The sequence below is a fragment of the Mycteria americana genome, chromosome 5 (genome assembly GCF_035582795.1).
Source record: "Mycteria americana isolate JAX WOST 10 ecotype Jacksonville Zoo and Gardens chromosome 5, USCA_MyAme_1.0, whole genome shotgun sequence".
Lineage (NCBI taxonomy): Eukaryota > Metazoa > Chordata > Aves > Ciconiiformes > Ciconiidae > Mycteria > Mycteria americana.
The window spans coordinates 70365683-70390199 of NC_134369.1; the positions used below are offsets into that span (position 1 = coordinate 70365683).

A 24517-nucleotide genomic window follows, 5' to 3' on the forward strand; every position below is an offset into this window, starting at 1 on the left:
AGCTACAACGATGTGTCCGCAGGTTAGCAAAAGCCTGGCTCTATGTTTGAAGCAATTAGAGCATGCCATAGAAGAACGCCAATGAAAATCAAAGGAAGAGTCAAAATGGCTTCCACTGTTACTCCAGGTCACCAGGGGAGGCTCAACCAACCAGTGATTTAAGATTAACACATGCATCAACACATATGGACAATTCCAGTCAAGCCAGGAACTGTTTTTTCTATGGCCATGAGGAAAGTTAACTATTGTATCCTAAGTCATCTGACATTTTTTCCCGAATAGCAGAATTTCCTTTCTTCTTCTGGAGAACTTTGCATTTTGCAAGGGAGTGTGTTTACGATAGATTCCCACATCAGAAGTGGTGACATCAGTGATTCCTCTTGCAATTTCCCATCAGTACCCCGGGGACAGGGCTGGCCTTCCTTTGATAGTCCGCGCTGAGATCTGAGGACAGCAGGTGCTGCAATACACCGAAGTGCTCGTGCTCTCACCAGGCATTAAAGCCAGTGAAAGTTGCAGGAGTTACCACAATGCGTAGCTATATCGGGGTCTGATTGCTCTTTATTTCATGGAGGGCAGTGACAATTAACATGTTGTTGCCCAGCAGTGACAGAAAGCAGCAGCTGTGTTGCAGTAGCCATTGTAAGGGAAGGAATCTTCTAACTAAGTAGGAACGAAGGTATTTTTAAGTATGCAGCCTGCGGTTTATTTGTGTGGATTAACTCCAGACGTGGGTAATGTGAAGAGCAGACAAGTGTGGATTCACTGGGTAGGGTGCAAATTAGCTCATCCCTCATTTGCTGCTGCTTCTTTCTCTTTAGGTTCTGGGGGCAAGCTAAGGCTGCCTGAGCCAGAGCATTAGATTATCCCCCTCCTAGACTTTGGTCTCTGCAGCCCCAGGAGAAGGTCTAATCCACTCCCTGCTCTCCCTTGAGGCAGGAGATGGGGGGAATCCATGTTGTCCCAAGAGGATCTGCATGTGTTTGCCATGCTGGAAGTTCTGCATATTCCTCCTACTCCTGTATAACTTCCCATGCTGATGAGCCTACTACAGGTGGTCTGGGGATGTGGGTTATCTGTAGTTTTATTTCTAAGGGGGTGAACTGTCTGGCATGTGAAAAACAGGCTTTTCACTCAGTTAAACCAAATATGAGTTTTCTCCTTTTTTTGCATTCCTGCATATGCTGGGGATGTCCCTCTCAGGATACACGATGAAATGCTTTAATACACACTTCACATGGCTCCTGGAGGTTTAAAGCCGTGTGAAAAGAGATTGGGCTTGTTTAGGATTTAAGAAACAACTTGTTGAGGTCATTTGACTATCCATGATTTAGCAAACTGCTAAGTGGTTAAGGATAATTTTCCAGTTAGCTTGCTGCTACTCTTTTAGGTGTCTGATGAACATCAGCAGCTGAGCTGGTTGGAAACTAATCATCTATTTGGCTGCTAATTGCTTATTTGACCATCCAGTTACCTCTTTGTTAGATTTTCAGGTGGCCATCAGAAGCAATCAGTCTTCTGATCACTCAGTCATGACTTGGATGTACAGTGAGATGAATCACCTGTTAGTAGCATATTTTCAGACCCAAATCCATAGAAAGTAGTTTACGTTCCCAAACAAGGACTAGGACTCTACTGGATTTTAGACTATTATATGACTTTCCCAAGGAGACACCCCTCACCAGAGGGACTTTAAAGGTTTGTTACAAAGATGGTTGGAGCTAATCCGACTGAGGTTGCTGGGTGGAAAGCGTGTGTGTGTGTATTTATGTATCCCCACATACCATGTGTTTCTCTTCTGTGTAGTCAGGAAGCAGATTCGTCCTCCTGCCATGTATACTCATCAGGTGTTATCTGGTCTCAGGTCCTTCTTAAGGAAACATCTAACTGAGGCTGATGGAAGATTTGCCCAAGTAATGGCATCATTAACAGCACCTGTGATAAAAGTGGGGTGTCACCCACAGTGGTTGTATGGAGCATTGCATGATAGCTGGGATGTCTGTAAAATCTACAAAATTAACTACAGCTGCACAATGGGTGATTAAACTAGTTTTCTCATGCTGTAACTCAGCCCTCTTTAATACTCATTTAAGAATTCTTTCTCTTTTATAGGACCGTTATATGTATGAGCCCATTCCTTTCCACCCTTCCTATTACTCTACAGCAATGCCTTATTTAATACCCTACTTTTAGTTTTATTGCTTCTTGCAGTCAATCTCCTCTCCTCAGCCTCTGTCCTGGGAAGCTTAGCTGAGAAATGGGGAACTTCTTGGTGGGGAAAACGATGGAAAAGGAACAGAACCACACCAAATTTGTTATACTAGTCCCACAGCAGGAGTAGCTTTCCCAGAGAAAGATTGGCACAAGGCAGATTCCCCTCCTCCTGTTTCTGTATTCCCATCTCTGAACCCGCCTATGTGGAGTCCATGTGGGACAAGCTTATGCCACTTCTTCAGCCTCCTCAGGTCCTTTTGTGGGATAAGAGGAAATTCCTACTAAGCCTCTGTGGAGCTGGTCTGTAACCTCTGTAAAACCTGGGAAATCTGAGGGATGAGGCTTTCTTGCAAACTTGCTTGGATCTGGTAACCACTTCAGGAGCTCTTCCCGAAGGAGAGGAGAAATTGCTAGATCTACTTGTGGTAAAATCCTGATGTAGTTCATCTCAAGTCAACTGGCTACGTTGGCTGACAACTGAGGATCTATTTCCTATAAAGTGAGAAATGTCCCATAAAAAGGGGCCACAAACAAAGCAAGTTTTCAAAGAAATTGAATGCAGCGTATCGACATTGCCAGTGTATAACATTCGAAGCTCGTGAATTTGTCACCACGAGCACAAAACCAGAGCGCTTTGGGTTCTCTTCCCATCAGTTAATAGTCTGAGGTCCCCGGGAGTGGTTGTGCTTCTCTAATCTGATCAGCGAAATACGAGCCAGAGAATTTCACTGTGTGATTCCTGGGTAGAGTTCAAAAGCTCGTGTGTCAGCCTGTCTGCTGCCTACAAGAGGAAGTGTTATGCCATCTTGACTTAAAGACTTCAAATGAGAATGCACTTATATCCCAAAGTTAATTGCTCCAATGGTTAACTGTCCTTGCTGCTAAAATACACCTTTTGCTTTTTAACCTTTGGGATTAATCTTTTAAGATTTTCTTCACAACGGTGAAGATTTGAGACCTGTTTTAATTTTTAATGAGCCTGAAATTCTTATTTAATAACAAGCTGCTGGGACATGGGGCTTTGAACAAAATATTTAATAATACAAGCAATAAAATGGATAGAGTTGGAAGGACTGATACTGCCAAATTACCTAGTCTTTCCAGTAGCAGAAGGTAATTACTGAGTCGTATTGGTTTTACTAGCAGATGACTGAAGACATTTTTCTGGAAAACAAATGCAGCCTGATCAAAGAGACTCCTATCTAGTGAAATGAAACAGATTTTAAATATATTTATCCATTAAAATGTAGTGCTAAGCTTCTCTTGGTCCCTACTGAGCAGAAGACGCCTATCGCATTCAGCTCTAATCTGAGAAGCTCATTGCGTCTACCAGACCTATTTGCAGCACGACGCTTGCGGGAGACGAAACCTTGGCATGGGAGGTTGCTTGTCTCCGAGGGCTGTTGGAAGGGGAGCAGAATTCCTTGTCTGCCTCGGTCCACCCACGCAAACAGGAAAGGGGCCGTGCCAGATGATAAGTCCAATTTACCATCCAGGGTAACTAGATGCCAGAGAGGATTGTTTTCATTTCCACGGGATTTCTAATTAAGGGACATGCTTTAACTGTGTTTTCAATGGCTGAACATCCAAATGACAGTTTGATATGAGCAATTTGTCTGGCAGGCTAGATAAATTCATACCAAAGCTAAAGGATTTTCCGTTTAAAATGGGTGCACATCCTTAGCTGCGAATCGGATCAAACATTCCCGTAACTAAAGAATCCCCTTTATGTAACAACTTCTTTTTAACCTTCATTCTTTGCAGTTTTAATGATCAAAGTCTCTCTTTCTCCTGATTTGTCCCCAGTCATTGACTCAGCCAAGTGCTTGTTTTTTTCTGAACTCTCAGTCTTGTTCCAGTTTGATGAATGAAGGGAAATGTCTATTCCCATTTCTGCTGTCCCACCCAGCCCTAATGAGCAGTAGCATTGTCTGACTGACTCCTGGGGGAATTTGCTACCTGCATAGCTGTTGGGCTGGGCTGTTGCAGCTGGATTTCTTTTGATGCTTTGTTTTCTAGAGATGTGATCCACGGTCTTGAGAACAGGTAGAGAGGAAAGGTGCTGCTGTCTTTCTGTCAGGGGAAGCTAGGTGCAATGTGATTAGGCTATTAGCTGCCATTTGTTTCTGCAATATCGGAAATCCATCCAGTCTTTCATGACTGGATGGTTTGGTTGAGGACATATTGCCTTTTATCGCGTTCACAGAAATAGATCAAAGACACGTTCACGATATATGTGGCCAGCAGAGGTGATGTGGGCAAACATTAAGGGGGTTTGCTCCTGTAGGAGTCCTAGTATGAAACTCTCTTGATAACTTTGCCAGGTTCAGCTAGAAAGACTTTGACATTTAGGGTAGGTTAATGAGCACTGTGAGCTTTGAAGGTTACAAGATTGCATGTTCTCCCTTCCCCCCAATCATCACATGACACCATTCAAAATATGTCTGAGCGGAGAATACAGTTATTTTTGGTACTGGCCCAGAAACTTATCAGGTGAAGTGCAATTAATGAATCAAGTGCCTTAAAAATATCTGCCCAGAAGCAGCAGGTACTCTTTTGGTGACCGAGTACAAGAATTTCATTCAGAAGAATGGCATGGAAAAAGCTTTTCTTACATCATTTCTTCACAGTGTATTTGTCCTGCTGCTTCCAGGGACGTTATATTTTTGCTATACCAATAAAAATCTGCCTGTGCCTACCTTGGTAAATCACAAGACTGAAAAATCTCAGTTTGTATGTGCTCAGTGGAGATGTAGCTGAAATCCTTAAGGGGTTTGCCTGCCCTAAATGTTACTGCCGCCCAGGCAGCTGAGACAGCCTCCCCACATGGTGCTGGAAGGGGGCTGAACATGACTGTGGAGGTGGCTGCTCTGGGAGGGAGATGAAGGTTGGCTTTAGAGCTTGTTCCGCCTGTGCTCTTTCTTCCTGGGTCATCAAATGCCATAAAACGTAGAGGAGGAATCTATGACTTAAATTCAGAGGGGACCAGGACTACCGCAAAGATGGGAGAAGGGGAAGAAGGGAGCAAGGAGTCTTCCAAGGTTATGTCTGAAGAAGCGGCGCGAGGAAACTGAACAGGACTTGCAAAGAGATGGATGCTAATGAGCCAAGGGAAACCGAGAGTGGGTATGAGTAACGGGATAGAGACAGTTGGCTGGGAAGGGACACAAAGAACTGGAGACAGGGAATTGTGTGGGGATAATAAAATCAGGAATGCGTGGGACAGAAACAGTGGTCTGTGATAGAGAAGGGGAGGAGAAAGCAGGGACAGAGAAGCAATGTGTGGAGGAGATGGGAACAATGGGACAGAGAGTGGGGACTAGCTGACCAGGCAAAAGGAGACAAAGTGTTGTAAGGAGGAGAAGTGAGACTGGGTGTGAAGTTGGGAACTCGAGTGAGTTGACTCTTGAGAGGAGGCCAGTGCTGGCACGAAAGCTACAGGTGGATCGCAAACAAGATCAGTTTGAAAGGAGTCAGACTTTGGGACAACAGTGAACAGATCCGTGTCCATTTGTTTCCAGGCTGGAATGAGACCTGGAGCCAGGGGCACACCATCCCACCATATCTGAATTCCTCTCCACCGCTGCTATCCATAGGAGAGCATGCCCAAGGCCAGTGAAGAAAAATAATGGGTTCAGCATAGAAAAAAGGTGTGTACATCATTGCCTGCACTCCAAGGACTTCAGGCACAGGCAGTCTTGATCTGCGCATTTTCTAAGTGTGCAATGATTGAATTTGCAACTGTACTAACATCCTCTGAATGTAGTCTCGGTGAATAATACAGAGCAATGGGTTAAGGAGACAGGGAAGGTTTGCACTGTTCAGAAGGGAACAACTTTAGCAGATAACTAATTAGAGATAAGAAAGGTGGAGAGCACAGGGCTGATACATCATGGCTGAAATACCCATGTTCATTAGTAAAGCCAAGAGGGAAGGACTGTCTCTGTGTTCTTATTTTCTATAATACAAATGTTTGATAGTCCCGAAAGAGGTCAAGGCTCCAGTGCTGGACACTCAACACTGTTACAGGAAGATGGTATTTGCATTAAGGAGCCTACAGTTCAAATAGACAAGGCAGAGACAGAGTGGGAGAGGAGCAAGAGCACTGAGAGGTAAAGCAGGTGGCAATGGTTAGCAGCAGAGCTGATTGCTGAACTTCTGAATCCCAGTGCACTGATGCATCTGTTAAATTGTACTGCTGTTTGTGCTCGTACTGAAGCCAAAAGGAGGTCTGAGTAAATGCTCAAGGCTGAAAGCACTATGGGATTTCTGCCCTAGAAACCAGAATCCAAAATGGGTTGATTTTATTTTTAAAGGAAAAAGCAAATGGATCGGTTCCTATTCTGAACGGTCCTGCTGCCACTATAGCACACAGTGAGTGCTCTGTTACGAGAGGAGAAATCCCATTAAAATGAGTAGGACTACAGCCCTGAGCCCTGGTGGGAGATGCAGACATACTGAAAGCTGTTTATATTGGCTGGGAACTACACAGGTTAACAGTAGTTTTAGCATTTACACAGGACCTAGAAATGTCCTCAACGCTTTGCACAACAAATAAAATAAGTTGTTAATTACTTGTCCTGAAGATTTATATAATGCCATGTTAGTCCTGCACACGCAAAGTTAGGGCAGCAAGAACAGAAGCTTTGATTGCAGAGCACATGAAGGCAGTTATACCAGGGAACACACCAGCTTTGTGTTCTCCCTACCCAGAGCAGCCCCTTGCTCCCGGGGCATTGATTTACCCAATGTTTGTGCAGTCAAATTCCGTACTAGATTTAGCAGGACTTTATATGAGTATATTTTGTATACAAATCTCAACTCCCCTTCCGTCCCATCAAAAAAACCTGCAAGTGCCAATATGTTACAAGATTTGTTTCTAGGATTTTGCTGGCCATTTTAAAAAATTAAAGTTTTTAAATTAATTTAAGTGCTTAGTTGCCTTTCCATACAGCGATGTTTGACTAACAGCAATAAAGCCATCAGAAGAAGCGAATCTGGATAGTTATGTCACAACTGAAAAAGAGTATGACAGCATATGTTTTAGTTGAGTTTATTTAGGACATCCTGCTGCTAAAATCAGCCTACAGAATGGTCAAATTTCATAAAAGTAACATTCAGACTATTTGTACTCAATTATACATTTATTTAAAATTTCCTCTTGGTTTACTGATGTAAATGTATTGTTCATTTTTCACATACCAAGCACTGTTGTTTAGTCTCAAGGGAATTATTGTTACAAATTTAACAACTGTGACATATTAAAAAGCACATTTAAGGAAGAAATTAAGGGTTGAGAGGATGTGACCAAATGTTTCCATGGTGTTTTGCCAAAATGTCACTTAAATGCCAGTGCAATCTTAATAGGAATTGCTCTTTCAGAACTCATCTTGCCCACCAAAAAGATAAAATAAATCTTGTCTGCATCAGTAGCAGGCATACTTTCATTGCACTTGCCAGAAAATAATTTCCTAGGTTTTATTTTCATTTTGGAAAGTACCTTTAACTGCTGGGTGATTAACATGGTAGCTCTCTGCGTTATGCAGCTGATTAGCAAGGAGGAAGTCGATAGCTCAGAGTGTGTAAGCAAAAATGTTCAAATTAGATACCTCATGTAGGCACCTGCATCCCTAATTAACAACTAGCCGATAATGTCAGGAACTGATTTTCAGGAAGTTCTTTGTTCTTTGAAAGTCAGGCCCCAAACTGGGCAATGAAAAATAGAAACCTGAAACATCGATGATTACTTCTGAGAAACTCGAGCCTAATGTGAAAGCAAATTGTGAATGGTGCATGTGCAAGTCTGGGAAACGCTGTCTGTGCTTATTTTTCTATAATTTTGATTGCCTTACTAAAGTTATCAAAGTGAGATTGTTGCAAGAAGCAGTTTCGCATGTATGATTTTCTATGAGCAGAGAGCTTTCTGAGGAAAGTTGGAGTAGTGATAGAAGGCATTCCTGGGAGATATGTCCCCCAAACTAATCTGTGTTTTAAGTTAAGTGTTTTAACCTAGAGTAAGTTTTCTAGAACTGTTTTTCTACCTGTGTGGAAAATGCCACGGTCTAAAAGCTCTATATGTGATTTTCTCCTCCCTGAGATCTAGCGCTCTACGAAGGTGGGATGAACTGAGTTGCCATCTGAGCACTATCTTCTGGTCACCTTCTTCCAGCTGCCTGCTACAAGTGTCGCGCTTGCTCTGGTGCTCAGGTCAGTGGCATGAATCACAGAATCACAGAATCGTATAGGTTGGAAAAGACCTTTAAGATCATCGAGTCCAACCGTAAACCTGACACTGCCAAGCCCACCACTACACCATGTCCCTAAGCACCTCAGCCAAACGGCTTTTAAATACCTCCAGGGATGGGGACTCAACCACTTCCCTGGGCAGCCTGTTCCAACGCTTGACAACCCTTTCAGTGAAGGAAAATTTCCTAATATCCAGTCTAAACCTCCCCTGGCGCAACTTGAGGCCGTTTCCTCTCGTCCTATCGCTTGTTACCTGGGAGAAGAGACCGACCCCACCTCTCGACAGCCTCCTTTCAGGCAGGTGTAGAGAGCGATGAGGTCTCCCCTCAGCCTCCTTTTCTCCAGGCTGAACAACCCCAGGTCCCTCAGCCGCTGCCCATCAGCCTTGTGCTCCAGACCCTTCCCCAGCTCCGTTGCCCTTCTCTGGACACGTTCCAGCCCCTCAATGTCCCTCTTGTCGTGAGGGGCCCAACACTGAACACAGCATTCGAGGTGCGGCCTCACCAGTGCCCAGTACAGGGGCACGATCACTGCCCCAGTCCTGCTGGCCACGCTATTGCTGATACAAGCCAGGATGCCATTGGCTTTCTTGGCCACCTGGGCACACTGCTGGCTCATATTCAGCCGGCTGTCAGCCAACACCCCCAGGTCCTTCTCTGCCAGGCAGCTTTCCAGCCACTCTTCCCCCAGGAACAACGTAGGCTATTTCCTGGTTAGGATGGCTTGAACCCTGCAGACTTAGCTCAGGCTGGGACTGCTGGCCTTGGGCTGAGCTCCTGGGTCCATGGGCAGGGGTGTGGAGGGGAGCCTAGTCAGGGCCATTAAGGTCTATTAGTGCCCTCAGGGCCCTGACACAGTGAAAGGGTCCCGGTGCTGATGCAGATCTAGTGGGCAATTTGAGAAACAAAGTGATGTTTTCTTTGCGTTTTGAACCTTACACAGGATGGTTCACTTTGAGATGATTAAGATGGCTTATGGTGGCCACGGTGAAGTGCAGAACAGCAGAACAGTAGCACTAAGGGAGCAGACCTCCGTGACATTTTCCTCTCCCACAAGCAGGACTGGGTGCTCTCCCTTCTACAGCAATGCGCAGTAGATTTTGTTTACTTAATTCTCCTGCGAGGCTGTGATAGTGTATGTCCAGAAAAATAGAATTTCTTTCCTTTTTGTCTTGAAGCCATTAATTATTTTCAGTTGTATTAAAAAAACAAAGTGTAGGAAAAACATGTCTGAGAATTACAACTGCCAGAGCCCCTAGGTTTTTCTGAGTTTTCTCCTCAGAAGAGCTTGGTCCTGTGTTTATCAAATGCTAGATGCATATGGATCGGTTGTGGGGGCACATGCAGAGGACTGGTATGCCTGCAGGAGGGATAGTGAGGCAGCAGCTCCTTCGGATAGTTCAAGGGCACACTTGTGATTTGGATGCGCTTAGCTAGCCATACATCATTACGGAGACATTAGGGCCCGTGGCTTGGCAGCAGCTGTGACATTAAAATGTGTAAGATGTTACCAAAGGAAGCACTTGGCAAAACTTTTTCAGCTTCCCCAGACATAAACAACAAATTTTCTCAACAATGGTAGGTTATAACTGGGGGTGAGTCACTAATGTATTTAGAAGGATGTCCTCTCCCTGCACGGAGGAGACCACAATTGGCTAAATTAAGCCAACACAGGGTAACCCTCGTGGTTGAGGGGCACAGTGGGGAATTCCCAGATGGCTTTCTGAAATCTGTATATTATACACCACTGCTGTTCTGCGTGAGAGCTCTGCAGGAGCTCTCTGCATCTGTGCAGGACAGATTCTCCAGTGCTAGAAATTTATGTGGCCCTTTGGTGTCTGTGCAGATAACCTGATTTATACCAGCTGAAAGGTCCTCTTTAGGAGTAGTTCCTGGTTTCAGTTGCTAGCGAGAAGCTGACTTGGTTATTTCGGGTATTTTGGTCATTTCTTGTATCTTGGTCATTTCTGGTAGTTTAAGGGAGGTACCTGCGATGAAATTCAAAGGGGACTTCGAGCATCCTGTGGTTATCTGGAGATAAAATTTAGTCTTTGTACCTGATAATCCATTTATGAAACTTTGGTTTCCACTTTTGAGTTAACCTAGCGCTCAGGAGCTTTTATATATGGCCCAAGCTATAGAATAAGTTCTTTATGTTACACCTTACTTTCAAAGAGAAAGTGTGGTGAAGATGTAGCGTCATGATCGGTTCAGAAAAATCCACAGAAAAGATCTGCAACTTGGAGAAGTATATCTTCATTCCTGGATGATGTAGTAACAGTTTAGCTTGTACAGCTGATTTTACAAAAATATTTATTTCAGTGAAATTAATTCCAGCTCACTTCTAGTTTCTCCTTTTAGTATTTTTCCTTGTTGCTTCATTTGGCTCTTGATGAGGTGAGAGTTGCAGTGATGGCATGTAGAAACTCTTGTTTGCAATAAAATCACTCTAACAATGCAGTCTTATGAGGAGCACCATAAGGCTCCATGCGGCCATATACACTGACGCACCAACACCACGATGTCGAAATTCAAGTGGGAAAGACTTCACATCTGCCTGGTAATGTAACAAAGCGATATTAACATTTTCATAAAATGTTCTGAAATCAGTTTGGTTTGGCTCGCCATTCACATACTCAAGCCAAAGAGACTGTCCTGAGAGTGGTGTAAGCAGAGAAGCAATACAGAGTAGTAAGTGAGGCTGCAGGATCTGAAGTGCCATTTTAATAAGGCAGTTAAAGTGGCAGAGCTTTGTAAAATCCCTTGTTTTTCTGCCTGTGCCTACATACTTGAAAAGATGTAAGAAAACCCTGCAGACACCACTGTACAGTGTAGGGACAGTGTTTTCATCCTGACGCTCCCTAAGAAATTCATAGGAAGTTCAACCTTTATTTGCTATTTTTTCTGAAGCTCACCTCAACTATCCAAAGTTTAGAAAAAGATGCCAATCAAGTATTGTGAGACAGTCACTGTAAGTGTTGAAAGAGGAAGTGAAGCGTGTGCTTGATTGCAGTCTGCCATCACAAAAAGATATCAGCAGTGATTTTTAACGTAGCAGTGAAAGAAATAACATGAACTGATAGGTGGGAACCTGAGGATGAACATTTCTGAAGAGGAAAATGTAAGCAAATAGCAACACTGAGTAGTTAAACATTGCTGCGTTTTACTAAGGGATGCCTTGAATGCTTCGTCACTGAAAGCCTTAGCAGCCTTGCAGGGAGGATACTCTAATTCAGCCACAGTTGAGTGGGTCAGTGCAGGAATTGGAGGTTGAAATCCCATTGCCATTGGGACGGAAGTTGAATTAGAGTGGCTGTAACAATCCCTTCAACCCTTGATACTTTTTAGTCCAGCTGGGCTTGCCAGACTGAGTCTGTTGAGGTCCTTGGTAACCCTCTGTCTGTGTATGCCTGGACAGATTTTTACTTGCATGCTAGTTTGGGAATTGGTTGTTCTTTGTATGTGTACTTGTATTTACATGTGAACAAGAATATTTGTACTTCATCAGCCTTTGTTCTCCTATTTTTAAAAGGCTTACTCATCCCCTCAAAGATTAGAATCAGCTCCATCTGATTTAGGTGACAGTTCTCACCCTATGAGCAGCAAGAAATTGAAATGAACTGTTTCTGGAATGAGCTGTTGTTGATCCAAGCTGTCCAACAAGTACTTGAATAACAAATATCTCTTACCAATCCAATGTTGGTTCATGAACAGAGAAAAAGAAAGAAGTTCACTGGATTGCTTGTTTGCAAAACACAGTTCAGCCCTTTCTTTGCCAAAATCGAGCTGTCAGGAACTAGATCCTTAACTGCTATAAACCAACTCAACTCATTGACTTCAGTGTGGAGGTGACAATTTACATTAAGTGATCATCCAGCCTCAAAAGTGCAGCAAGACAACAGTGTGAAGAAAACAAATGATGAGGAATGGTAGCAAAAAATTTCGGAATAGCCAGAGGTATTTCTGGGATAAATTGCAGATATGGTCTGGTTTTTTGCAAAGATAAGTTTTTTTCATCTCTTATCTCCTATTTCACTTAGTGCTTGCAAAGATCATATGTGAAGCAAACTTTAAAGGAGGGATAATGTTAGCACAAGTGATGCAGCTGGAGGGAATGGACAACTTTAGGAACAAAAGCTCTTCCTCTTGGCAATTTTTGCCCTTCCTTGTATCAGTTGGTTCAGTAAAGAATATCACTTCCAGCTACAAAAACTGCTGTGCTCATGTTGGTGGGTCATCACCATTACAGGAACACCATCTGATCAAATGCATCCGATTTTCCACTGAAGTTGTGTTTATGAGCTTAGCAGTGCAACTGCCTTGAGTATAAAAATCCTAGCAATTTCAAATGTTTGAAACTGAATAATTTGCTTGATCTTTTCTTCTCTGGTTTGGTCATGAGACAGTTGTATAAGGAGGCATCACGCCCAAAATGGGAACACTGTGAAACAGTAAATTCTTCAGACCAAGTGAGTATTGTGTAGTATTCTGCACCTGTACAGTTGTTGTTGTTGCTTTTTAAGTTGTCATGTTTGTCTTCAGATAAACCTTACGGGGAAATTGTGCGTCCTTGAACTCAAAGCAGATTTGAAATGAGCCAAGCTCAGGGGTTGGCTGCTGTGTATACCGATGGGTATAGAGTTAGTGCTGAGTCGAGCAAATGTATAAGGAAGATTCAGTCACCCAAATGAAACAAACCTGAGGAGTAAAGCAACTGAAATGTTATTGCCTTACATTGAAAATGGGTCTCTGGGTGTGTGGAGGTGTGAGGGTCTAAAAAGTGAATGGGTGACCTGTGGATTCAATTGGGCTGGAGAGGAATCTTAATGGAGAAGTTCCCCGCCTGTCAGAATGGCAAAAAACATCCTTCAGCACTAAGCAACTTTCTATTAACATTTTTAAAGCTAATTTGCTATCATTTAGATTGTTATATTCATGGCACCTGGAAACAGGAATTAAGTAAGGCACATAATTAAGGGTTATTAGCATTATTTACTACCAGTGTTGTTGTAATGTTTAGAGGCACTTCTCGGGTTGCTTTTTGCTATAGCTTATACAAATACGTAAGAAGAGGCAGTTCTTCTCCAAAATATTTCCATTGAAGAACACTGTTAGCATTAACAGAAATACCCCCCAAAATGTAAAGCAAGATCTCTTTTCTAATGAACAGGTATTAGCAGCTACTCAGGATATGCCAGCGACTTAACTTTTTGCTCACTTGCCACTCATGTTTCATGGATGAAAAAAATGTTGGTATGAGATTTCTAAATTACTTCTGCAGCAAGTAATGCCAGCAGAAATGTTTTGAAAGAATTAATCTGTAAAATCGTGTAAATGCCACGGCATATATTGCATACGGGTTGGTGAATCCCGTAGCTGTTATCTTGTTCCAACTATAGGAGGCATTTCTAACAAACTTCTGTGGAAGACAGCAAAAATCTGGAAATCAGCTATAGAGTTTTAAACCATCTTAAAACAAGAACATTAGTGAATAGCTTCTCTACTATCCCATTAAATTTCAGGAGTCCTTCAACGTCTGTAATTGGGAATAGCCTGACTCACTCCCCCAAAGCCATAGCAGCTGAAGACTTGGCCCACGAGATGTATCCAAAATACTGCAAATTCCTACAAAAAGGAATTCTTTGTCTCCATTAGCATTTCAACACACACTCACTACAGAGATCTCACTGGGGGTAAAGCATTAAAACCCTTTCAAAAGTGGTTTAGCTGGCTAATTAGACAATAAGCATAAACCTGATGCATCCAGCTGTACAAATAAAACGTGACTTTAAAGTTTAATGTCCTGCGTGCACAGAGTAGTCATGAACTTGGAGCCAAGACGGGCTGAGAGGAAGGTGGCTGGCTTACGGCTCGGTAGTGGTGTGTCTGAAGGCTGAAACCTTTGGAGAACTAAAAGAGAGTTTATTTTAAGTGTAACTAAAAGGAACTAAGTACCAGTTACCACAAATAGGGTGATCTTTATCTTCCTTTGTTGGCTTGTGTGGAGGGAAAAGAATCTTAAAAGACTTGCGCGGCCGCAGGCTTCACAAAGAGGATATCTCCCTCACATTGCTGACATGTCTCTCATTTTTTGGGTGCTACCTTACCTTACTTGAAGGAAATTAACAGGTCATTTTAATGCCCTCTTACGCCCTTGGCTCCTGGGTAGGTGTGATCAAGTAGCTAAACACTTACATAACTGACATTTCTCCCCTCCATCCTAATGCATCCATCCTGCAATTGTTTAAGGAAAATTAGGCTCCTCTTGTGCAGTTTTCCACTTTGGCTATCCCGGAGCGGCACCTGTAAGCGCTCACTTTGAGAGATTGCTAATGTGCTAATTACCCAGGATCCAAAAATGCAAGCTGTAAACAAATGAGGACTGTATTTATAATCAATCAATTTTATGACCTTCTGATGGTGATGATATCAGTGGAGTTTACATTGGGAGCCCTTGTACTCCTCCAGGGCAGCTGTGCCCTTATGTTTCAGTTACAGCTCGAAGAAGATTTTGCTAATTTACTTTATAGTAGGCGTACTTAAGAAAAATATTACCTTCCCTAAACAGCTGAGCCCATTACCAAGTCTCATTTTTAAATAATGAAAACACATGGACTGTCAGTACCTTCAGGGTGTATTGTCAGGTGACGGGCTGTTTTCAAAACATCCATGGCAGAAAGGAATGACTTCAGAGCAAAATATTGTTCTCATTGGTATAAGTTGCCGTGAGACAAATCCCACACCCTCTGATGTCAATGGAAAGACTCCGTTTGACTTCAAAGAGGACTGGATCAGGCCCTAAAAGAAATTTTGCCATCATAAAACACCACAAATGTTTTATGGTCCATACCATGCTCTGCTCGCGGGTGATCTTCTGTGCAGTTTACCTGGCTACATGTAGTAATTTTTGTGTTTGCTTTGCAATGGATTTATGGTAGAAGAATGCCCGTAAAGTCTGATTTGTGAGGTGTTAAAATGATGTCCTGGAAAGCCACACAATGCCAAGGTATACAAGATGCCCTGTAATACCTCAGCTCAAGGAAGGCTCTCCAACTTTCCTGATGTTACTAAGTTCTCACAAAGAAAAACAATGTTGTTTAACCATAGACAGATGTGTTAAAAATAGGTCAGGTTTGTGCCCTTGTTCTTTTATTGGAATCGTTAGCTTTTTAATCTAAATTCAGGTTAGATTTCGAGGACAGAACTGTTTCCTACATTTCCTAAAGCTTTACTCAGGCGGTTACTGATTTGAGCAACTTTTAAAAATGGGACAGGATGGGGTCCTCTGTGTCCGAGATTATGAGCCCCTCGAGCTGGAAGCCCGGAGATAAGCTCCAAATCACAGAATCACAGAATCACAGAACCGTATAGGTTGGAAAAGACCTTTAAGATCATCAAGTCCAACCATAAACCTAACACTGCCAAGCCCACCACTACACCATGTCCCTAAGCACCTCAGCCAAATGTCTTTTAAATACTTCCAGGGATGGTGACTCAACCACTTCCCTGGGCAGCCTGTTCCAATGCTTGAAACCAGCAGCAGATGCAAGCTATTCAGCATCATTCCTTTCTCTCAACATTGTACCCTGATTTAAGCATGGGTAATAAATGAGATTTGGTCCTTAGGGTTGTTAAGGATGTGGCTCTGCAGAGAGGATCTCCATTTTGTCCTGCATCATATCTCTCCTGTGGTCAGATGCCTGAGAGGACCATGCTGGAGCCCTGATGCCGAACGATCGATGAAGTTAGTCATCCAAAAGGTGCTCTGGAGGTGCTCTGGAGGTGCTCTGGAGCTCTTCTGACCTGCGAATTAGCGCTTTGCTTATGCTGCGGAGCTTGCTGAACGCCTTTGCCTCCCTGAGGTCTCTGCTGGGTAGGGATGAGAGCTGCTCCTGCCTGTGGGCTGGCATCCCCAACCAGAGGGACAGGACCGCGCTGTCCCCTGGGGACGTCCCGCTTCCCTGGGCTGCAGGGAGGCAGCGGGCAAGTGGCAGTGCTGAGCAGAGGGCTCAGGGAGCCCCTGGGAGAGAGCTGCCCCCATCTTAGAAAGCTGAGCTTTCGTGGTCCTGTTTGCAGGGCAGGCAGCCGGCCAGACAGCTGGATTGCCATGGCAAAGACAGTGTCTGGCCTTTTTAAAAGAGAAACTTGCTAGATTTATGTGCGGGAATGGATGTAGTCCTTCTGGAGTTGACGCGGTCTAATGAATGAGATGGGGAGTAAAATACTTTATACTTGCTATCAGGGGTTAACGACTCCTGCCCTCTCCGTTTTCCCCTGCTCATGTTTTCCCTCTCTCCCCCTCCTCTACTCCCAGTCCCCCCCACTGCGCGTCTGTATTTTCCGAGCAGTGGCACCACCTGGTTTGTTTTCTGTGTCAGGTATATTACAGACTGTCTGTCAGAGGTTAACTGCCACAGCCAGCTCAGCCTTTTCTCTTATTGTACCTGGGCTAAACTCCCTCCCTGCCTGGATGCCTCTCGTTTTGTTTCCCAGAATGTAACTGTACCTGGAGAAAGCAGCTTTTTTGGTCCTTTTTAGTTTTTCAGTGGTTAACAGGATGGTGAGGATGGTGTCTCTGCCTGCTCGTGGTCTTGGGAACGCGCTCTGTGTTCCTTCATCGCTCTGCCTGTATGCTAGAGCCTGAAAGATCTTACAGCACAGAAGTGCACTTAAGTTACACATCAGAGACTATGTTTGCCTTTTCTGCTCTCAAAGAAAACATTGATGTGAATTTTCCTCTGTTGATGCCGACTCTGGCTGTGTCCCCAGTCCATATCAAAGAGGTCAAGAACCCTCCCCAGCTGCCTACATGGAAGGGAAACTTCAGCTTGCAGCTCAGATGGGAGCTCTGGGATGGTTGTACAGGTGCTTGGCCTTAACCCTGAAAGAAGCAGGGCCTTCTGTTCTGGGCCAAGAGTATATCTGGACCCTAGAGAAGGTACAGAAAGTCCTGGCTTCTTTCAGGGTTGAGGCCAAGCAAAGAGGACAGTAGGAGGAGATTTAATACAACTGTTTGAAGGGCAGCTACGAAGATGATGGGATCAAACTTTCTTGGCAGTGACAGGTGATACAATAAGGGGCGATGGCCACAGATTGCTGTACAGGAGGTTCACGTTGGACATCAGGGAAGACATTTTTCCTGGGATGGAGTGCAGCACTGGAACAGGCTGCTAGTGGAGGGGGAAAGGAGGGAATCTTCATCCCCGGAAGTTTTTAAGACTCAGCTAGAAATACATCGTCTCACATGACTTTTCCTCAATAGGCACTGGCACAAGCCCAGGTACACAGTTGCTCAACGGCCTCAGCACTGTGTCTCTTAACAGCCTCATATCCTACACACAAACCCATCCCCTCAGGAAAATTGAGCACGTTTTACTGCAAGTCTGAAGGGCCAACCCAAAACTTTCCTTGTATCAACTCTCCAGACTGTGAAGAAAATAGCAGCATAAAGCTGCCCTTGATGCAACCCCCCTGTACATCTGCAATGGGATGGAGACCTTTAATTGTATCTCCACAAGCTATTTTACCGTTGGACCACTGCCTTGTTTTGTAAATAGGAGAACTGTCTGTATGAACAATTCCCGTTCTCCGAGTAATGTGATTATTGTCTGCGAGATTCCTTTCTCTGCTGGTGCAGCAACTGGGAATTGTGTGATGAATGACGAACTGGATGGTCCCAAAATTAAGGTGTTGTAATGCTGCCTGGGAAAATGGGGCTTCTGTGTTCCTAGGTGGGGCCGTCCCCTAATGGGATGTTTCCTGGGGGTCACTGTTTGTATGCTGCTCACCTCCTGCGTCCCTGACTTACGATCCTACAAATTTGATATGCAGAAGTGCAAAGGACCACCAGCAGCCACTTTATTCAACAAGAGCAGTATGTTGAATGCATAAAGTAGTATATAATGCTAAGTACCGTGAATAATCATGTCCAAGGCATATCGAATTGGGCTCTGAAAATTAATGGGCACTTTTGACCTCCTTTCTGTGCCTCAGCTCCTTGCCTATAAAAGGGGAAGTGTACCACTTTCCCATTTTGCAGGGTGAACAGTAATTGATTAATATTGGGCAAGGACTCATATATTACATTGAAATTCTCTTTAGGAAAACCTAGAGAGAAATTATTAGTCCTGCCTTTGGAGCAGAGTTTGGGTTGCAAAAGAAGGCATAGAGAGACATAGTGCATAGTGAGGGGGGAGCGAAATATTGAATAGCCGCTCATTCATTCAGCACTGTTCGCTGTGTGTGAATAAGATATGTAAAAATGGTCTGAAATGATGCCGTAATTAAAGACCCCATTGTGAGACCTAAGCACAAGAGAGCTGTAGTGAGATGATACCTGCTTTTCTTAATTGGCAGTGCTCGATTTTGAAGCCTAAATGCAGATTTTTTTAAAATGTCATTTTAAATAGGGTTCCTCAGGACAGAAAGCTTATGTTCAAACACAGGTCTTTAATTTGATTAGCCAGGAATTGCATCACTTTTTGCTTTTCAGTCTTTCAAATGAATGAATTTTTAGAAGACAGTGCCCAGAAATGAAATACTTGCCAATACAGGTACTAATGCGACTTCAGAGAAAGAATCAAATTGTAGGAGTTTTGGAAAGAGCCTTCTATTTATATAGCTTCAGTCACTGAATCAGAAACAGTAACTACATCAGGTGACTCAAAGTACACAGCAAATACAAATATCTGGATTAATAGGTACAGGGATCAGCTAAAATCAAATCTATAATTCAAGTGTATTTATGCAATACACTGGAAAATTTCAATAAACAGCAAAATCTGAGTGCAAGTTATTGAGATTAAGGTTATATTTTTTTCCAAGTGATTCAAGATGAATAGAGGATCCTAAATACAATGGATGAATTGTTAAATGCTAGAGTTAAGTTTCCTCACTGGAGCAGTAGGCAAAAGGATGGAGGTTTGTGATGCAGAACAACACAGATGAAATATGAATCAGAAACAGTTCTTAGCTCAAAAGTATCAGCAGGACTATAGTTGGTAATAATAAACAAAACTGTTGTTGACATGCATTTTAAAAAGGTTAGGGTTGATTTTCGTCGCCAGAAATATTTTTCCTTGGCCCTGCATTTGCTGCATTTTTTCCAAGTATTTTGCGTTGCTTGTTAGCCTGTGGAACACTAGAGCATCTCTAGCATCACTGAGTGTCTCTTTGCCAAGTTCCAGGAATAGAAGAACAGCTACCAAGAAAGGTCTTTTTTCTGGTATTCCAACTTGCACAGTGAAATGCAAAGCATTTGAAAAATAAGTCTGGGAACTTGGCTGGTGCTCCTTGGGGATTACCCATCCATTACCCATTCCCTCTTTTACAGACCAAATGGCAGAACTGAAATGGGAAGGTTTCATGAGAAGAACGAGTTCCCTGGCTGGTTTCATCCTTCTCCATCAAGGAAGAGTAACATCTCACTGAAATGGTGCATGATATCAGATTGTCCTCTGCCAGCTGCCTCCCAGGCATATGGCTGACAGATCCTAACTTACGCACACATGAAGAGGAGACTGTTTTTCATCTCGTGGTATTGTGGTGCCGTCAGCCCCCTCTCACCAAAGCAAGATGCTGCTTAGCAAGGCACATTGGGACTCCTGAGCTGCTGCTCTCTCAACCATGCTGGGATGCTAAAGGGCATAACATGAGACCATCTTTCAGGTCTAATTGCTACCCAGAGATCAAGGAGTGCAGTCTTATATTTGCTGGTGTACCAGCCTTTGGCAGAAGTAGCAGCAGTTTCTGGGGTGGGATACTTTTGCCCTGCGTTTTAGTGTGCTGTTGTAGCTTAGAAGGGCAAGAGGTGTACCCCTTACAGTGGGTTCATTTTATCCTTCTGACTTTGATCCCTTCTGCCTTTCTTTTGTACTTATGAGTGCTTGGCGGGTTGGGAGCTTCAAATTTGTTTTGACAATTTTGCAACCAAGTTTATCACTGTGGGCTAAACACAATGCCAGCCTGGGCAAAGATGTGAACTGAGGTGGTGGGTTAGCTCTAGCTGTTTTTTCTCTGTTTTACTTAGACCCCTGTGGATGGATTGAGATTATTCTTTGGATCACAGGTTATGCAGAAGTGCCTTCAGCCTGCATGGGAAGACAGCATGTACTATAAAGGGGGAAAACAAATTGGTGCGCTGAAGACAGTCCACTCAAAGCACTGCTTTCTGTGTTCTCAGAGGGATATTTCTGGGGCATTCAGTATGCACAATATTGGCAAGAAAAATCCCTTTTCCATATTTTTTCTTGCTAACCTGTTCCAGAGTCCTCCCAGGGAAAGACTCCGATTTACCTCAGTGGTCCTTGTGCCCTTTCAACTTGAATAACACTGCAGGCATTTCTAGACACCCTTAAATAACATGAAGGTGACCCATGAACTGAACTAATAAACATCACCAGTTGAGCTCCTTAGGATCAGACTTCATTGTCTCAGTTTCACCATCCATTTTGGTTACTCCAGGCACTCAGAATCAGGGTCTTGAATTTTTCTCCCTTACTGTTATTTCTCTGCTATGTTTAACCAGCCTCTCATTAGGCTTCAATTGATATTCATTTTTCATGGGAGCTAATTTTTTTGACCCATGCAAACAATTAATGCTTATTCTTAGAGCTAGAGTGTAATGTCTTGCATGCAGCTGCCTTTGATTATCATGTTTCTGAGGCCCCCCTATTATTTTGCCTCCTCAGTAAAGCCTTATATGATGTTATAGTCACAGATAGCACAGCAAAAACTTTGCAAGTCTGAAAGAACAGAGTGGAAATAGTCGTCAGGAGCTGGAGGCTTCAGTCCCGTTGCATGGTTGCTGTCTGCTGGCCCCTGACTCCTGCAGAGCAGGAACTGGAGTTCAGTGACAGTGAAGTGGTGAGGGACTTTCTGCTGATGAATCTGGAGTCCTGGTGGCCACCAACATTACTCCTGAGTGTAAATCATTCAGCTTTTCCTTTTTCCACATTTACCAGGTTGTTGGGTGGGGTTGTGGGTCTAACATGTCAAGCCAAGTGGCTGGGGAAGGGCTGAGCTCGCTGGTGCCTGTGATGAGCGGGGCGTTACTTTGGAGCAAGCATTTGGGCTTTCTCCTGCATAAGTCTGGAGGAGCCTTGCTGATTTGCAAGGTTGCCATGAAACTCATTTGCTTGAATTGTTCTCTTTTGGTTTGTTCATTTGTTTTTCCTTAAAGCCCCTTATCTTTAGTAAACCCTTCCACCCAACAAGGAGTAACTGGGACTTTACTAGAGCCTAAGGTGATGGTCTTAAATTGTCCTAAACTCCTTATTCTTCAAGTGAAGAAACAGAAATAAGTAGGAAAATGGGCCTGCATTTCTTGGGGTGAATGAAGGAGCAGCTAACACTGCCTGGAGCGACATCTGTCTTGGGTCAAGTGGTGCACAGCTACAAACTGTGTGTAGCGTCTACCAGTAATCCCACAGCTGCATCCTTCTCTATATAAAGCAACTTACTGTGAAGTTAAAATAAGTCCATTTCATTACTAAAGCAAGGTTTTTAAGTTTGCTTCAGATATGTTACATATAGTTTTTTTAAGTACAGCATTTCAAACCTAGTTCTGCAAAGAGGCTTACCTTTGTGGGTTGCATTAAAATAAGCAAGTACTCAAATCTTCACAGGATTGATGCTCTCAGTAGAGCTGGCTGGATAATTTTCTGTTGCAACAGTTTTCAAATGGTTCAATGGCTGCCAAAACCCAACAAAAACAGTTTAAGAAAAGACACTTTTTCATTTTAAAACAAAAAGTAGGAAAATGTTGAGGAAAAGGATTTTTTTTTTTCATTTTCCTCTAAATTTTTCATAGGAAAACAAATCATTTCCTGAGTAGTTCCAACTTTAAATAGTTCCTTTAACTGTCTTGGTTTGTTGAGTAGAGAATATAGCAAGCTAAGGTTTTTGGTTTGATTTTTTTTTTCAAGCAGGCACATGTTCACAGAGATTAGCTATGGATAGAGATATGGCTAGAGATACTCTGATACATGCACAGATTTGGCAGATATGACTTTAGCCACTAAAGATCTTAAAACTACAAAGCAGTTTTGTCAACGATAGAAAGCCAAATGTATTTTTTAAAAATCAGATATTTTAAGTGTATATAAGCCAGCACACAGCTGTTGGTTTTAACTTCAAGGGTGTAGCCTAGCTTTTAAAACGGTCACGTAAGAGTCCCCAGTCTGTGAGCAGTTGCACATACGAGTAGCTCTGCATACTGCAGTCTCTTTGCTAATATCTATCCAGTGCCAAAAGCGCAACCTTTGGTTTTGCTCTGTCCCCTCCCTGCTTTCCACCCACATGGCTGCACACAAGGCACATCATGGAGGGCGCAGAAGGGCCACCTGCAGTGTGTCCCTCTCTGATGTGCTTTCTGGAAATACTTGCGTGTTTTGAGTCACCCTGCTCAGTGGTTTGAATCTTTTTACTCTACCTATTCCGTCTTTTACGTGTTTCAGAAGAGGGACAGTTTCTTACTCTGCAGCAGGCTCAGCATCGCAGATCTTACCAGGGGCCTCTAGGTGCTACCAAACTGCAGATATTAAGAACAGTTTGTAGGCCTGGGCACCAAAGTTTGTTACAACACTTATTTATTACCATTCTCATATAACTCATTCATGGTAAACAATGCAGGTTTTATTATGTGTAAGTAATAGGAGACCTTTGCTTTTTCCACTAACAAACATGCCATGGGTAATTATTCCTGTATTAAAACGACATGTGGACATATTTGCGACATGCAACAGTTCCATTTCTTTGAAGAGAAGTATTATTCTAAACAAGGTTAGCCACCATTTATTTTGAGGGGCTCTTGCATTTCTGTGTTCGAAGCGTTTTGCGGCTTTCCTTGTCTATTTGATAATCATTAACATGTTCCGTCGTTAACCTTCAAGCAGCTTTGCTTGAAACTTTATATGCAACTTTTCAAACATTTGTCTTGCATTGCAGACTGTGGTTTGCTGGGGCTGTTTTTATGATCACTAGTGGTAAAATCAGGAAGATGAAAAATGGGTGTGTAGTGAAGAGCAGCGTATCCAGCATTCTAGGTCTTAAATTAGAGTGATGAGCATAAACATTGCAAACAGAGCTTTTTCAACTCAATTGCAATTATATTTGAAATTACCTACAATTACCAGTAACCATCTCAAAGCTAGAAATTAACTTTGTAGGCTCTCCTCCAGATGGATCAGCTGTTAAACGTGCTGTCTCGTGCAGCTGAATGGAGGGGAGGAAAAAGGGTGAGGAGGCGTCTGAATAGCAACTGTGCCATCTTCTAGCTGAAGACAGCTTGTGCTGCCTGTCATGAATGTGCATGCTTTCACTTTGAAATAAACCCATGCCACTTTTTGAGACATAGTTTGGGAAACTGTGGCTTTGCTGACCTCAGCGGACTCTAACCCTGGAAGCCAGTGCAGAAAGTGGCCCTTTATTTTTGCTGTGAAAACTGGCAGAGGGACTGCTTCCCCTTTACTGTGTAAGGCTGCATGGGGAGGCTGGGGAGGAGTCAGGCCCTGGATGCTTCCCTGGCCCCACTCCCCGCCAATCCTACCGTTAAAAGGCAGAAGCAAAGCTCTTCTGCGGCACTCAGGGTTGCTGGGAGGACGACCCTATCTCTCCAAATGGGAACCCCATCCCTCCATACCCCCCTGTACTGGATGCTGTGCAGTTTGCAGAATCCAACTTCCAGAGGTGAATTAACTTGGGCAGGAAAATGTCCCTGAGCAGCTACCAGAGAAATCAACACACTGCACTGACTCTCACGGTAGCGCTTGGGTCTAGCAGAGTGCCCTCCCTCCCTACGTGGAGCTGGGTGAGCTGTGCTGGTGGAGAGCAGGCTGTCCATGTCTCCTTCTCCTGAGTCAAGTCATGAGCAAAAGGTTACATTTATGGCAGATCCACTTACTGCCTGACCAGCTAGAAAGTAATATTTTCTAATTCCCGCTCTGCTTGATGGTTTCCTGCTGTTATTTCTTCAACTGATCTTCATAATTCATTTGGCTAACTCTATACCAACTTCTTCCATAGCCACTGTGGCCAGAGAAGTTCAAACTTTTCTCCCT

At 43.4% G+C, this 24517-nt stretch overlaps 1 long non-coding RNA gene across 1 annotated transcript in view; it reads left to right on the forward strand.

Annotated features, from left to right (window-relative positions):
• The window catches only part of LOC142409821 (uncharacterized), a 71820-nt gene that overhangs the window by 47275 nt on the left and 28 nt on the right, over positions 1–24517 (forward strand). The gene's annotated exons all lie outside the window — the stretch shown is intronic.